This window comes from Seriola dumerili, unplaced genomic scaffold, assembly GCF_002260705.1.
Source record: "Seriola dumerili isolate Sdu_G_001 unplaced genomic scaffold, Sdu_1.0 BDQW01000011.1, whole genome shotgun sequence".
NCBI lineage: Eukaryota > Metazoa > Chordata > Actinopteri > Carangiformes > Carangidae > Seriola > Seriola dumerili.
In genome coordinates, this window is record NW_019174266.1 from 3,149,690 (window position 1) to 3,166,928 (window position 17,239).

The 17,239-nt window shown below is 40.8% G+C and overlaps 1 protein-coding gene across 1 annotated transcript in view; it reads right to left on the reverse strand.

Moving 5' to 3' along the window:
* Positions 1-16,369, reverse strand: part of LOC111223705 (C-myc promoter-binding protein-like) — a 74,588-nt gene extending 58,219 nt beyond the window's left edge. The window contains exon 1 of the mRNA XM_022747949.1: positions 16,289-16,369. The gene's annotated coding sequence lies outside the window, so the exon portion shown is untranslated. The remainder of the gene's footprint in view (positions 1-16,288) is intronic.
* Positions 16,370-17,239: the final 870 nt, after the last annotated feature.

Consider the following 17,239-nt stretch of genomic DNA (forward strand, 5'->3'; position numbering starts at 1 on the left):
CAGTTAGCTGACTGTTTTTCACCAGATTGACTTTAGTTCACGTGACCAGCTAAAGTTCAGTGTCCCGGTTCAAGGACACTTTGACGAAACATGTAGAGGACACAAACACTGTTGTTTTGTTGAGGTTTGAACCTCTCTCTTAATTCTAAACAGTGAAACAGTTAAAGCCTGGTCGGCTACACAGACCTGAGTGTGCATTTTAAAAAGGGAGCAGTGAGGTGTTTCTTCACACTTGACATTTCTGCCTAAATTACAGACCCGGTCCCACATAAAAACGTGCTGATTAGAAGCCTTGTGATTTCATGGAGCATAATTTAAGCCCTATTAAGCACAGTGATAAAAGACAAACAGTAGTTTCCTTAATCTGTCCTAAGAAGGGCATAACCTTACTGTTACAACATCACACTACAATTTTTGAGGAAGCACAGGCTGAAAGGTCCACTGACATGGGTGGGTGACCAAGTTATCATTACAGAAACACCGAGGACGTCACGTTATCTTCAAGTAGAAAAATAATGAAAACAGGACATTTATCGATGATAGAGTTACCCTGAGTGAATGAATGTTTTCTGCTGGGACATCATCACAAAAGTTCACTTTATTATCACATTCACAGTCGAAAATCCCCCTAAAAACAGCACAGTGTGAGTTACAGCCGTGATCCTCACAGTCAAGCAAAGGTTCAAGGGGTGATAATCTCTGTTTCAGAAACACAGGAGGGAGATTCAACAAACACACTCACCACCCTCTGAGGAGAGCCAGTGAATCTTAACCAGTGATTGTTTGCTGTGTCACGATCACATTGCTTTTTCAAGAAGACAGAGGAGATGGGACCACTGAAGACAAAACGCTAAAAAGCTTTTTGGCCAGAGACACTGACTGAGAACAAAATCAATGATGCGAGGAGAAACAATGGCATCTCTAAAAAAGAGCTGCTGCTGAGGCTTTTTCCAAAAATGTTGTCTTTAATTTGTGTTGTCCTTTTTTTGCCTCCTTGATTTGATTTTTAGGGCGAGTTGGTTCCATTGTGAGGCAGTGATTTGAAATGTGAAATAATGAAAACATCTGCATTACATCTAACTTCTGAAGCTCTCCATTTGGACCGATACATTTACAGTTATTCATTTTGGCAGACACTTTTAAGTGAGGCAACTTGAGATTTAGTGTCTTGCTCAAGGGACAGTTTGGCACGTGGACAGGAGGAGCTGGGATCTGACACCAACCCCTGTGACCACCTGAGCCACAGCCAACAACAAAATCTTGAGCCAAGTTAATATACCACATAAAAGAGAGTAACAGCAGACTTCTGTACTGCTTTCAAGCACTGTGCTCAGTTTCTTACTCATCGGAAGAACGTTTTAATCTTTTGTCCAAGAACACAAAGACAGAAAATAAATCAGTTCTAGGATCACCCACAGGATACACATCATAAAGAAAAACTGGAATGTAAAAACACTTCTTTTTACTGTAACCACCTTACCTCATTTCAGTCTACTAACATAGTTGCCTTGAGCCTTGTGGCCAAAGTGAAGTTACATAATATTCCTTTTATCTCCTCTTTACAAAGCAAGTCGACATTTTGAATAAAAGCTTTGCAAAAAGCTAAAGTGCTGAAGAACAAAGAAATACTGTAATTCCATTTTTGTTTTACAGGGGAATTTTTTTTTTTTCATTGGCAGCCTCTGGGTGTGGTGGTGTAAAGTCTCAGTGTAACTCAGTGACCAGATTCATCCCTCAGCCTCCGGGACACGAGTGCGTCTCTGTGGGTTAAAATGAAACTTTACCCCTGCCAGTACTTCCGCTCTTTTCCCGGTCAGTCGGTCAAAAAACAACGAGAACACACTGGGTTCGTGGCAGCTGAAATCAGAATGTGTGAGAAAATGTGTACTGCACAGCAAGTACATAGACTGGATGTAAGAAACAGGCAACAATTCATACATGTCTTAAGGTTTTCATATAAAAACAGAATTTTGCACAGATGGCAAATTAGAGGATGTGAAAGCTGCTTTCTTTTCTTAAAAACATTTCTTAAGTTGGTGTCAGTGACAATTTTCTCACTCATTGCAATCCAGATTTTCAAATCCAAGAGGTTTCCAGAGCCCAGTGTAATTCTGAATAATTCAACTGGACAAGCTCTGTGATTCCAACCATATAAGTAAGAGGGTGTGGGAGGAGAGGTTTAATTAGCAGGGCGTGTTAGCTCATCTAAATGGTGTGGCTCAGAGGAAAAGGTGAAAAAGCTGCCAAACTCCAGTCTGTGTGATGTTTATCGAGCAAGACCCAGCTGCCACCACAGCTACATTAACCACTGTTAGTACCTCCTTTTATCCACCTCACCATCCCAAGTCCAGAAGAGATTAAAGTGACAGAATATTTGACCTCTACCATGAATAACCTCCATCTGCACGTCTGCATTTTTGGTCTTTCTGTTTGATCAGCTGCAGTGTTGAAAATTTTTCACTTCAAAGTTTCTTTTGTGACACATGTTGCTGTATAACACACGTAAAAACAGCAAAGTTATCTTTAATATCAAATCATGCAGATGAGAGTGATCCAGGCCAAATGGGCCAGAATCCAATTCATTTTTGTCTTTTCTTTCAAGTCAAGTCAATTTTTTATTTGTATAGCACCAATTCACAACATACGTTATCTCAAGGCACTTTCCGAATAGAGCAGGTCTAACCTTCTCTCTATAATAATATTTACAGAGACCCAAACAATTCCCACCAAGAGCAAGCACTAGGCAAACAGTGGCAAGGAAAAACTCTTAACCTTTTAAGAGGCAGAAACCTCGAGCAGAACCGGACTCAGGGTGGGCGGCCACCTGCCTCGACCGGTTGGATTGCGTTTTCTTTCAATAAGTGTCATTTTTTTTTAGTCTAATGAGTAGTTTTATTCATCATTAGCTGTTTCAGTCACAATATTTGGTAAGAAAAAGGGTTTGTTTACACAAACCTACCTAATGCTGGGTGATTATTGGTTTAATGAAATGATCTTTGCACGTTCAACGAGCGACGCTTATATCCAAACAAAGAGTGATTTGTGTTTCTTTCTTGGCTGTCACGTTCCTGTTATTGACAGATGGTGAGAAAATGCTGGTTCACTGTGTTCTGGCTCTTACACTCGGATTACAAATGCATCTCACCTCATCACTTCCTCACTGTGAGAAACTGATGAGAAGACAGTCACAGCACACTGAGCTGATTTTCTGTGCCAAGTGATGTCTGGTCAGCTGTGATAAGGGAAGGGGGAGTGAATGAAGCCCAGGCCCATCGTCCATCCACTCCTCATCCGGCATCAAGACATTCAATCCAGTATTTCAAATCTACCTTGGTACTGTGGTTATCAGCTGGGGAATAACTGGTCGGGCTAAAGAGTGACCACAAGAGCTCTGAGGCCGCACATCTGCACAGCATCCTGAGTCCAAGACCACAGTCTGCGTTCAGCTTCCTGTCCGACACACAGAGCAGGCTCATAAAGGTCCCTGGGCGCGCTTGCATTACAACACATTGGTGTAACACCCATGAAGACAGGATGTGGGACACATGTTCATTCTCTTTCAGACACGTTTGCTTGGGAATTCAGAGCAATAAAAATACACAAAATACAAAAGAGATTCGTCTCTCATTTCAAAATGAAAACAGTTCACTGCAGCACTGATGCAAGAGGAACCTCAGATGGTTTAAATAGTTACACATCACATTTTCATACCGATCCAGGTTACTATAAATCCTCCTGATTCAAGCTTTCACCATCATCTTCTCTGCTCTTGATGGAAAGATAGAACAGCTGAGGCTCGAGGAAAAACAATAGTATAAGTGAAATGGGAAATGAGAAGTCGAGGAAGCTCATAGTGGTGGAGCAAACACACACACATTCCTATTACACCTTCACGTCTGCTCACAACACCGCCATAAAAAGCCTACATGTGAGAGACAGCCTGAAGATGGGTGAAACGTCTATGAAGTTTTGTGTGTGTGTGTGTGTGTGTGTGTGTGTGTGTGTGTTGTGTGTGTGTTTGTGTGTGTGTGTGTGTGTGTGTGTGTGTCTATAAGCACGAGGTCCTGGGGTCACATTCTTTCTACTTTACAGACATAATGAAAGGCAGAAACTAATGTATTCAACATGTGAGGTTTCGACAACACAAAAGCCAATCTAAGTTCAACTGCTCCTCATTTTTAAAAATATATTCACGGCCTATGCTGATAATATAAAAAAAAAAAAACTGTAACACTATAACATCATACGCCATGCAATGTGTAATGAGATGAAGGGTGGAATTAAGCAGGGTGTCGCCCAGTGCAGCAGATATCTTGTTTCTTGCAAATGACTGCTGCTTTATTGACCCAGAGGGATTTTGCATGAGACTCGACTGACAAAAAACAGACTTGAGTATCATTTCATGGAACACACAGTGAGTACAGTTAACTCCTCACTTAGTACAAAACTGTGAAAAAAAAAAAAAAGAAAAGATGTTGACCTCATTTATTGCAGTCCCATGCAAAAGTGTTGGAGAGCTCTGCAGTATCACCTCCTGTTACACTGACTACAGAGCCACATGACGAGCCAAAGAATGACACTCATCCTTGCCATGTTGTCAGCCTGCTAAAAATACAATGCAAACCAAAGCAGCAGCACTGTGGCACACATTACATAAGAATTACATATATATATATATATATATATATATATTTTTATATACACTGCATATGTGGGACTACCCTGGAAATCAAACCGTGTCTATTGTCCTCGACCTGCTCGCTCTGCCTGCCCTATATTTCAGGAATAGAAGAAATCAATGTTGCTGAGTTCACGACTGAGACACAGGTGACAGAATGAAAAATGAATTTTGGATTTCACAGTTCCTGCTTATGCAGCAAAAACTGACCCAGACTATTCTGCATTGATATGACGATGAAACCTGGGAAAAAAACAATCTTTTAAAATTTCAATCTGCGGAGACGGTACCTTACAGATTACATTCAACAAAAAGCCTTGAATTGGAATTTCGTTGCATTAAAATGCTGAGAAGGCAGAACAGTGTGTAAAACCCGTGTAGTGCAGATTTAGCTCATGGATTTTCATGCATTGAGCATCACTGGATTTCCTCCCAGGAACTGGATCCAAAAGAGGCAGAGCTGTGACTCTGTGACACTGTGCCTGACACGTAAGAATAAAAAATCTGCATCGCTGCTTACGTGGTCTAATCCAGATATCTTAATTTGCTGGCTGCCCTACTTCTCCCCCGGCAGACTGACCTGGAAGGGAAACTTGACTTGGTCTTGAGGTAAATGCCCAGAGAGAAGTCACAACTGATTCCTCCCGGCAAAAAAAGCTGTGAGCTTTTAAGAGAGGATGTGCTCAGGCCTGAAGCCTCTTTAAAGGTTACCAGGGCCCTTCACTGTGGTCCTGAAGCACTACAGAATATACTTATGCGTTTCTAAATCATTTATGACGTGGGGTCATTTATTACAAATCCCTTAAGACGTGGTTTTCCTCAAGACTTTGCAGACTATTTGTCTTTGTAAAGAGTGAAATCAGTATTTGACTACAGAGCACCTTAAATGATGTGTTTAACTTGCTTTAAAGGTGCTTTATGCTGTGACTCAGCTGAATGCACAGATTATCTGGGTTCCGGCTGATTCTCTACAGTAATCACACAGGATAGAGAGCAGTGTGGGAGCCAGAGAAACAAGAGAAACAGACTTTGGTGGAAAAGCACCACAGGCCCAGAAACTTTAAACTCTGCCACATCAAGGGTCTGGTGCCAGAGCCATAGACAAAGCTTCCCAGCCCAAACTCTCTGACTTTTAACCACAGCAGGAGCTCAGGGGGGAGTTCGATAAGATGTCCAGACCCAACAGGCCTTCAGTGGCTTCCACAAGGTTTTTGTTTAAGCCAACGTGACAGGGGAACGATTTCCAGCTGTCTCAAATTCACGAGAACCGGGGCCAATGAAACTCACCAAAGGGACTCTCATTTTAAGGCTCCAACAGCCAAGTCGCTGCTCTTGGGCCCAGCTGTATAGACATCCAACACGGAGTCAGCCACAGCAGGGCAGACACGTGGAGTAGGTGAAAAGGAATGTGCTCAAGAACATAAACACAAGCCAGTAGGAAGCCTCACTAGCCAAGCATCTGCTTCCAGTTAGCCCAGAGGGATGGGTGTTTGGCTCTTGTGCCTTTTCACGGCATCAGGTCATGTAACATCTCGGAGGAAAGATGACCTCTGTGAGAAAGTAAAATTGTGATCTCTATACGGGACCTGTTATTTAACCTAATCGGACCAAATGAAATTTAATGAGCATGGAGTTTCTGCTAGTGCTGACATAGCTCCAAAACAACAATCAAAAGAACACAGACAAAAATAGGAAGCTACAGCATACATCCACAGAGGAACCAACTTTAGACTTTACCAGCTCTAGGTATAAGTTTGCATATTAACTGTTGGTACTGCAGGAAATGGATCTGCTACCAGCCTGTTCGGCAGATAACAGCGTTCTTCCTTGTATTACTGTCAACTTAATTACAAAACAACTGGCACTACATATGCACTATATGCACTTTAATAACTGTGTGTGTGAACCCAGGAGATGTTATGCAAAAGAGATAGTTAGGATGCATTAACCTTCGTCAACAGATATTTTATGTTTCAATTAGATATGTGACTATTTGAAGCTGTCAGCTTGTGTGTGTGTGTGTGTGCATCCTTAAACAGTAGTGCTTTTATTTTAAAGTCTGAATCTAATTTTCCCTCAGAGACTAATGAAGTCAATCTCACCTTATTTAGGTGGCATTTGATTTTCTAACAAGGTAACAATAAACACCCAGATGATGCATTCCTCCTCTGAGCCAGTCAGTCCCAAATATTTATTCACTGTGTTTTTCGGCCACAACAGCGGCCGAAACTGGACCGATGGTGTACCGGACTCATCGGTTAGGATAAAGGAATCATGACTCCCCAGACTGGCAGTAGGTCAGCAGACTAACAGTAACCAGTTTACTTTAAAATCACTTGAAGAATCTCAAAGGAGTTCAAACTATTTTAGCCAGGTTTTGTTGTTATATTGCTTGACTGATGCTGTGAGATGAAGGTTTTACAGAAATTTAAGATAGTACTAATTATCAACGACTTCTCAGTGGGTGTTGACACTGACTGCATTTATAGATGTATTAAGCAGAGAAAATGCTTTCGGGAAGCAACTATCTTAAACCACAGAGGCTATAAATTCTATTGTTTCTCTCGTTATTTTTTATTTTTCCCTCATAATTTCAACCCTCGCCTCGTGAATAACCAACGAGAAGGGACTTTCTGTCTTATTAAAAACAGAAACCCTCTGAAGTGTCTCAGCTTTGTGAAATGCACAACAAAAATACTTTCGAGCAAGCAACAAGATTAGAGAAAGAGAAAACTGCTGCTTTATTCCATGAGGATAGCTGCAGCTACCTACAGAAGAACTCTCCTTGACTTCAAATTACACCTTCAATGTTAGGCAATTGTCAGAGCAGGAGGAGGGTGCTCAGGGTCAGGCACTGACATTACATCCATTACCACTCACTGCTTGCCTTTACATAAGCAGTGTCACTAATGTAACAGATCGTGATGCCGAGGAGGATCAGTTGGTAAAAAAAGGAAACAACAATGTCAGGGTTAGCAATTTGCGCCCTGCTGGGACTAACCTATAAGAAGCATGAATACGCTAATGGTGCTTTAAGGTGCTTCAGTATAAAAGCATTGATGAGCATACAAAGTACCTTTAAAAACTCTGCACAAACTCAAAAGATGTTTTAAAATACAACTCAAGTTTAAGGCAATTTTCCTCTCTTAGTATGAGACTGTGATGTGTTGTTATGGATAATTAAGCACAAACCGTGATGAATGGGGAAGTAACAGCGTGAGACACAGCAGTGACAGACTTTACCTGCCAGCAACTGATCCCATTAACATCACCATCTGATTACATAAAGAAAAAAAAAGAAACAAAACACTCACAGGCCAGGAATAAGCTGCAGAGTAAACTAAAGGGCAATCACCACCGACCAGAACATTTTGACTCACCTCTATAGTGTAAGACATGCGCCTGTCACAGAACAGATACGCACACCTCTGTTTATACAAATGTATCAAGTCACACCAGCTCCACGTGTCAATACACAATACTCTGCGTGTGAACATAAAGTGAAAACACAACAACCTCGCAGACTGTGGATGTGATTGTAAGCAAATTACTAAAACTCCAGCCCTGGAACATAACAGTGCTCAACAGTATGGTGTTTGGTTAATCATAATTAATATTTCTTTTTTAGCAGCCTTTAATGTACACCATTTCCCATAGTCTTTGGTGCATCGCAACAGCATTGAGTTACAGAAGCTGGTGATTTTCCTTGAAATGTTGTGAGGACTTCTGCTCAGTATAATCACCCACTGAAATCACACAAATCTCCTAATGTCTACATGTTGTACACGGTAACCAACTATGATGATTAAAAACCTCACAGTTTGACTACACGCTTTCCAGTTTCACTGTGGGCAAATAAGTAAAGTTATGATGGGTGGGGAAGAAAAATGAATGAGTCATTTAATAAAAACAGCACTTTGTGTATAGTCCTCTTAGAAACTACTCCTTATGACTGAATTTCTTATATTAGTCAGTTTGATAAAGACAGTACATCCAATCACAGACCTTTCAGCAAATCAGGAGTACAGCTCCACTGATACTGATATTTGAGAAAAAAGAAATCCAATAACAATATATTGGCTGATAATCATTTTCTTTACACAACCCATAACATATTTTTGATAAGGTTCCCTTAGATTCGTTTTGTTTTGTTTGTGTTTTTCAGGCTACATCCACGTTTTCATTTGAAAATTGTGTTTTAAAATGAAAATCGATCCAGACAAGTGTTTTTGCTTCGTATCAGAAATAATCTCTGTCCATACTAACATAATTGAAAACACATATCACATGATCATTGCCATACACTATAGGAAGCAGACTGTCTACTCTGCAGTTGATTGGTTGCAGGAAATACCTCAAGTGAGGAACAGCAAAGACAGTTGTAGCGTTAAAATGCAGAATTTAACTGCACAACAGCTGCTAGCAAAGACAACAAGGTCAGTAATGCTTGCAATTCATTACTGCATTCAGCACTGGTAGTCGTGACCGATAAGACCTCATCAGGAAGCGACTGTGGGTGCGGCATCGTTTCCAAAAATCTCTGTTTTTGCCCGTCCACACTACAACTTAATCCCGGAAATTTCAAACTAAAACAGAGTCAGCAGTCATTTCAAAAGTCTCTGCTTTAGGGGTTTGAAAACTCCGGAGTGGTGTGGACTGCAGGTGTAAAACATGTGGATGCTTAAAAATTATTACTGATGTTTTTTTCAGTTCAGTATTGAGGTTAAGTTGACAGACAAGTTAATAATCTGTCATATTGCTCCTGCATCGTTCTGTGTACCATCCTGCAGCTAAAAAAACATGTACAGTGAGACGGTTGACAAAATGCGAGTTGACTCACGGTCTTATCAACTGACGACTTGATTCAATGACTTTTAGGAGGCAGACTTAGCCAGTACCAATATATCTGCAAAGAGCTAATGGGCTCTAATCAGGAGCTGTGCTGGCGAAGGAGCCGCTGGTGATGGCAGTAACAGAGGTAGGAGACAGTGATTGAATGGAAAGATGCTTCAGTAGTGCTGAAAACACCACTGACATGTCATTTGGTGTGAATTTGAGAGATGTCACAAGAATCAGGTAATTTTCAGTATACAGGTATCAAGGTAAATTCTGGGATCACAATTCCCAGGCCTCAACCCTATACAAGCCATGCTGGCTCTGTGTACAGTATTAGCACAGGGAAGTGCTAATGCAGAGCCCTGTGGGAATTAATACCATGTCTCCAGGAAACCCGATCTCACAGACCTGCCGACTCTCCCAGTCTGATCTTTTAATTCCCTGGTTGGCACAAAACTGTTCGGCTGGTGTTTTGCCTTCAAGAGAGACAAAGTGATTTGTATAAACATGCACATTTGTTTTTCAGTGTGACCTCTTTTAATTTGCAGCTTGTTAACTTTGGAGACTGCCAGTTTTTATTCAGTGATGTCTTCAGTCTCCTTAATGATAAGAACCCATTTCTGTATGACTGATTAGAAGAAAGAGAAGACAGCAGAGAATAATCCTTTTACCCTTGTGAACCCAGTAGACCACACAGCAGCAGCAACACAATAAAGTGAAAATCAGACGATTACAGCTTCACCAGTGGAGCCTTGACTGTGGCAAGAAAGTTTGAGCAAAATCTACTGAACTTCAAGTTTCCTCAAAGTGGAACAGAGCAGAAAATCACACTTTAGTGTAAATAAGCAAAGAAAAAATGTGTATATTTGGTGCATGTGATTTCAGTTCTCTCCATATTACTCAAAGTCTTGCTATTATGAGTTTTGTTATATTTTAAATGGCAGGCATTACTGGTTACTGGTTTACTGAACTTTTCAATTCTGATCGGGGATGTGCGCACAACAGGTTTCTTTCCCAGTGTCAGTTTCTATTATAACTTAATATTTCACTTATACATTTTTCTCATGAATCTGATTTTATTGGACTTCCATTTGCCAAGTGGAGCGAAATAGGAGCCCAGTGGGATTCCCATGTTGCTCTGCCACTGGCAAATGTACAAGTAACAGAGTTGTACATTTTACTAATAACTGCTAAGCTATTTTTTATGTAGTTTTTCAGCAATTTTATTCATATTCTGCACATGTTACAGTTATACACTGGCCCATGCTGCTATTTCTGCCAGTTTCTTAAGTACTTCAGTAACTTTCTTACTGTCTGAACAGTGCCAGGCAGGAGCACATTACTTAGCAACACGCTACAGCAATTCAGTAAATTCAGTAATTAAAAAGAAGAGGGGAAATGTGACTCCAGGTAATTTCAAAGTTGTCTTATTTAAATTTTGTGTGTCTTCTTGCCACAGGTATGCGTACGTTCAGGAACTGCATCTTTTGTTGGAGTTAGAGGGTGTGCAACAGCGTTTCTGAGGTCAGGACTTCTGGAGAGCCATGTGCAGTCCCTGAGGCTAAGCTAGCTGCTGGATGGTGAGTAAATCCCTCCAAACTGTAGGGCAGCAGTGTCTTGTTTTCTATTTCTACATGACTTAATACAAAAATGCACCATGTGGGTGTGGAGGAATTTGAGTTGCTTAAAGGCACCTTTAACGGAGCTGACAGTTGAGTAACAAAAGTAAAGTAACAAGTAATTCAACAAGTCAACTTTTGCTGCTCTGTAATGTCATTACTTTTTAAATGAGTAATATGTAATGATTAATGAATACAGTTTTCAAGTAACTCAGCCATCACTGTTTCTGAATCTGAAACAATTATACTTGCAACTTCCCAGTCTATTTCTTCAGTCTGAGCACCTGTCCAGCTCTTCAAGGCATCAATCAATTCTTAAAACTATTCCACTACCCCCGACTGAACCATATTTTATTTACGCAATTCACACAAACTGCAGCCTGCTGCATAATTTGTCTCACACCAGATGCCACCCACTAACTGAAAATGCATCCTGCCTTTCTCCCTGAAGACAATACTCTGAGCTTACAGCTAATTAGTGTTTGTGGATGGTATTCCCTGGGAACATGTAATCCTGTTCTCAGTTGTTCAATAGCAGCTTTTCTTTTCTAATACAGTGTCTCCTTTTGGCTACATTTTGCATAAAACTCATGCTGTGCTGTGACCTTAGGCTGACACTAAATCCTGCTTTTATCGTCAATGAAACATCAGTTCGGCTTCCAACAAATATTATTATTATTGAGCCTTAGTAGTTTTGGAGTATAATCATAACCATGTCTGTAGCAGTAAGTCGCAAAAACTCAATACTTGGTACCAGATCAAATTCTTAATGTTGTTGCTGTTCATTTTTCAATATATCTGCTCACCTACTTTCATGATTTTAGTACAGTGTTTCCGTTATGTACAATGGGTCCAAAGTCGTCGAAAGGACCACTTTCCCATGAATAATATAGTGGTAATTTCTCCGCAGTTGCGGCCCACCACTGCAAAATAATTTCTGCTGCTGCAATGCCATGAAGTTGCAATTACACGACTCTGTAGAGGGCTTTTAATTTGAAATAATGGATACAGAAAGTGGACACACGTGGCGACACCTGGCCGAGAGAGAAAGAAGAGAAAAAGAAAGAGAAGAGAGACAAAGGTAGATTTAACTAGCTAACATTACGTTAGATAGATTTTGTAGTTCAAATAAACATTCATCATGTATTCTCTATTGATGTTCATGGCCAACCGATTATCATTAATATTAATAATATATCATGAAATAATTATCCAGCTAATGTTAGCTAGGTAACACTAGCAAACTCTGTGGATATTCACTACAACTGCAGGCGTACTACGCAGCGTACCACCCGGGTACAACCAAACCCTTTCCCCCCCACTGCTGAAAAACAGCTGTGGTAATTAATTTGTTGATTAATTCAAGCAAACTTTCCTGTTCACCTGTCAGTGTTAGGATAACATCAAACAGTTGCATTTGAGAAGTTTGGCTTATTGTGTTGAGGGTTTTTATAGAAAAGAGTGTTTCAATGCAGGATGTCCCAATCCAGTTTTTCTGGCCTCGATTCCGATCCTGATCCGAGCCCTTAAATATTAGTTAATCTGCCAATATAAAGTCCAATCCAATTCTTATATTGATGTTACTTAAATGTTGATTAAATAGCCTGAGTATCTAACACACTGAAACAACACAGCTGTAAACAACTTCATTTCACACAGCTTATTTTTATGAGCCACTTGATCCAAAAACTGAAGATCATGGTTCAAAATATAAAGTTTATAAACGTCAATAATTGATATGATATGAATGATTGTTCAGTTCAGGGAGGATGCCACCCCTGCCAGTGATGTGACCATCTAAAGACCACACAATCCATTCACTCATGGATGTAAGGTGGTGTAACAGAGTGAAGGATCTTCCCTCTCAAACTATCTCTGACAAGTTATCACAGAATTAACATTAATTAGTGACAGATGATATGACCTACCACCGGTGACATTTGTCATTTAACTAGCAAAAGCGACGCTTACTCTGCACTCTGCTAACTGATTGTTTTCCACTTCTGCTTTGCTAAAGGTTATTAGCACTGCTGCTAAGTGAATCTGTGTATTTTCACATGCTCGGTGTCTGAACTCAGAGTCACACGCTGATTTTCACTGGCTTAAGCTTGGGGATGAAGCACTGTAGAGTCCAGCTGTCTAAAAGTAGAGAAGCTGCAACACTGGCAGGCCGAGGTGGACAGTACAACACAGCAGAGTACAGAGATCAGAATTAAAAAATGCCTGGGTCAACCCCAATACCCATCCTTAGGATCTATAATTTCCATTTATATTAAGCAAAGTATAGACAGGGTATTGTTAGTTTATTTACTTGTGCTGAAAGGTATTCTGGTGTGATAGCAACACCAATATTGAAAAAAAGAATGGCACCCAGATCTTTATTCAACCACACTTGTTGAATACAACAACTTGCTGTTGAATGGCATTGAGATAAAATTTTTAATAACCCTTCTAATTTGACCGGAGGAGGAACCGAGTCAAACATCAATGTAAAATTGTTGCCTAACATCCTTAAAAAATAACTTAAATTAGGAGATAGCATTCCTTATCATTAGCTTCACTGTAGTGTAACACCCTGTAGCCTCCAGTCTCATCATCAACCTCTTCATCACTGCTTGAGAGGGGAAATGAAATAAAGGAAACACTTCATAATGTCTTCACATCTCCACTACTGCTTCATTACAAAACAACTCCTGGAAGGCAGTGAACTTTGTAGCATGTTCTGTGAATGAATCTGTGAAGGGACATTCGTCTTTTCTGGTAAAAAAAAAAAAAAAAACCTATAAATTCCAGAGGAAATTAACCAAACCCTCTCACTTCCACTGACTGCTGAGGGAACAGTGTTGATAGTTTTCACTTCAGACAATAAGCATATGCCGTTATCCAGAACAAGTTTAGGTGCATACTAAAGTGAAATACATGAACATCCCTTGAGCATGACATGGGTGAGCAGCCACATTCTCTAACTGACAGCTCTGTGAAGTGAGACTCCTTTTTCCCACTTTGTTTGTGTTCACTGAATTACGCAAGATGATGGGAACAACATGCACCCCATGCCTCAGGTACTGAAGCCATCACTGCCACAGGAGGGCACATTCTGTGTCAGTTATAGGTGGACAGCAGGCATTAACCCCGAGGGTGGGGTCAGGATAAGAGGAACTGATTTACTGAGTCTACCTGAAGTCTTCAATCAGCTCAGCAGACACCGTCTAACTGTCTATCACTTTGATCTTTTACTCACTGCCGTAAATCCTCTTCTTGGACCTGCACAAGTCTACACAGCCCAGTCGAGCACCCTAAACAACCACTCCATGCCATTTGGCTAACGTGCCAGACGACAGCGTCTTCATTTCAAATATGACCCTTTTTTCCCCTCTAGCATTCCAACAGGGCGCCCTCCTGCCCTCTGAACGTGAACAGACAACGTAATAAGACAGAACACAAACATCCCGTCCATCATTTGCACAAAAACAAAATCTGGCCATGAGAAATTCCATGATATCTGGAGAAACCAACACAAAAAGAGGCAGAGCAGGCAGAGGATGTATAGGGTTACAGTGTAGGTTACCTTTCTGGTATGTGGAGCTGAGGTTTTGAAATGACAGGCTTGAGAGTATTTCTGTCACATATATGATTTGACCAGACTTGCCTGTCCTGTGCGACACCACTAAACGATGCAAGAGGAATTTTTTTGGGGAAGTAAACCTCCAGAACGTTAAGCCCCAATGGCAGCCGTCACCACTGCTCCTGTCTAAACTCTTATGTCAGAGAGGAAAAGTGGTGACGGCTGTGATGGGGGTGGTCGACTACTGCGGCTCACTTTTCTCATCTTGCACTGGCAGAATTTGTCAGACAGACATAGAGCACCGTGCAAAAGTTTTAGGCTAGTATGACAACGAACCAAGAACTATCTTCAGAGACAAGAAGAACAAAGAGTCCTGAAACAGATGCTCTGGCCCCCACAGAGCCCTGATCTCACCATCATGGAGTCAGTCTGGGATCACGTGATGAGATAGAAGAAACTGAGACAGTCCAAGTCCACAGAAAAACTATGGCAGGTTCTGCACGATCATGAACAACCTACCTGCCAAGCACGTTGAAAACTGTGCAGAAAACTGCATGAAAACTATGAATAAATACAAACTATTCATGGCATGATTACCGAATAAATCCTCAGATTAGTTTTTCAGCCTAAAGCTTTTACACACAGCTATATTTGCAGTTTTGGCACAAAATAAGAGAACACATTCCCCAGACATACACTCTGTATTTGCAAGGATGCATCAGCATACAAAACCGACAGAAAATAGAGAAAAATATCCAAAATGTGTTGTTTTGTTCAACCCACAGTCAAAACCCCATAGCTATTCAAATGAATATGATATAACACAGACAAAAGCAGAACATATTTGTATTTGAGGAGCTGAAAACATATTTTGCCACTTTCTCATAAAAAATACTTTAACAATGAATCCATTATCAAAATTGTTTATTTATAGCTGATTATTTTTCTGTCTATAGACTAATAGTTGCAGCTCTACACCAGACACATCTTAAAACAAACCCTTATAAAACACCAACAGCCTACACAGCACATATGCAATGAATCTCCCTGCACATTTTGTGCCGTTGCATAAAATGAAGGTTAAATGAGAAGCGTTTTCTGAGTACAAACTAGACAACCTAAAATATCCTCAGGCAAAGGGATGTGCACGCAGTGGGTAGTGTTTTGGGTTATTTATAGCTCTAAACGCCCGCATGCTAGTGGTTAAAACAGACATATTCCACTGGATGACCTGAGGTTTTAATGTGGTGAGACTTGACTGGTGTTTCGCCCGCACAGGTGACTAAATATATTCACGAATAGACGATGATTGCAAACAACCTGTGGCACATACTTAGCTTCAGAAATTAACCATGGGGAGGAAAGAATTGGAGGCGTCGGGTTAGATGCTTCGAGAGCAGAATTGTCATTTAGCGACAGTTAATTCAATATAAAACACAAAACAAATGAAAACAAAAACACAACGCAGGCGAGGTGACAGCGCTAGCATAAGGGATTTGTAGCCTGTTGTAGCAGTGGTTAGCAGCGGGCAGCTGTTCGCTAAATCCCCCACCAGTCATTCACTGTAACGGTTCATCATCTCGTACTTACCCCGTTTGTGAACGTCAAATTAGTCCCCACACACAACTTCGGCCGGTGTCGTCTACCGGTGCTGTTTCATTACAGCGCTGTCGGTACCGAAAAGGTGAGATGACCGGTGCGGGGGTGTTTGTATTTGGTTTGTTTTGTCTGTATATGTAGACAGATATTTCCCCTCTCTCAGACTTTAACCGTTAGTTGTCCAACTGAACGAGGCTTCTTCTGTCAGTCATCGAGCCGAGCCGGCTGTCCGCTCCGCCGCCATCTTGGTTGTGATGGGGAATCCGCCGTCTCTCTCTCTCTCTCTCTCTCTCGCTTTCTGTCACACACACACACACACACGCACACACATCTCTGGGTGGCAGTTCTACACCACAGCCAGCCTCTTCCAGCACGACGGATCCCAATCAATCTACCTGAAGGCGATAGTGTTAGTTAATAGTGTTTGCAATTATGACCTCAGTTTTATCTATTCATGTATACTTTTTATATAATTTATATAACATTATGTTTATACTTTTTAAACAGTTTTAAATCTGAACGATTTCTGTCCATGATTAATGCAGCAAACCCCCATCATTGCATAATACAGTATTAAATGAACTGAATGAATACACTTTTAATGACAAATACTGTTTTCCAGTGATGGAAGAAGTACTCACATTACTGTTTGGGCCAACTGGGTACAGGCCAAAGGGGCCCAAGAGAGTGGACCAGACAGTGACCATTAACATTACTTGATGGGAAGTCAATCAAATGACTGCAAAGAAACTCAAAACAACCACAAAGACACTCAAAATGACCATAAAGAGACACAAAACAACCAAAGAGAGACACAAAACGACCACAAAGTGATTAAATGACCACAAATTGACACAAAATAACCAAAGAGAGACACAAAATGACCACAAAATTATGCAAATTGACATAAAGAGACACAAAAGGACCAGGAAGAGTCACAGA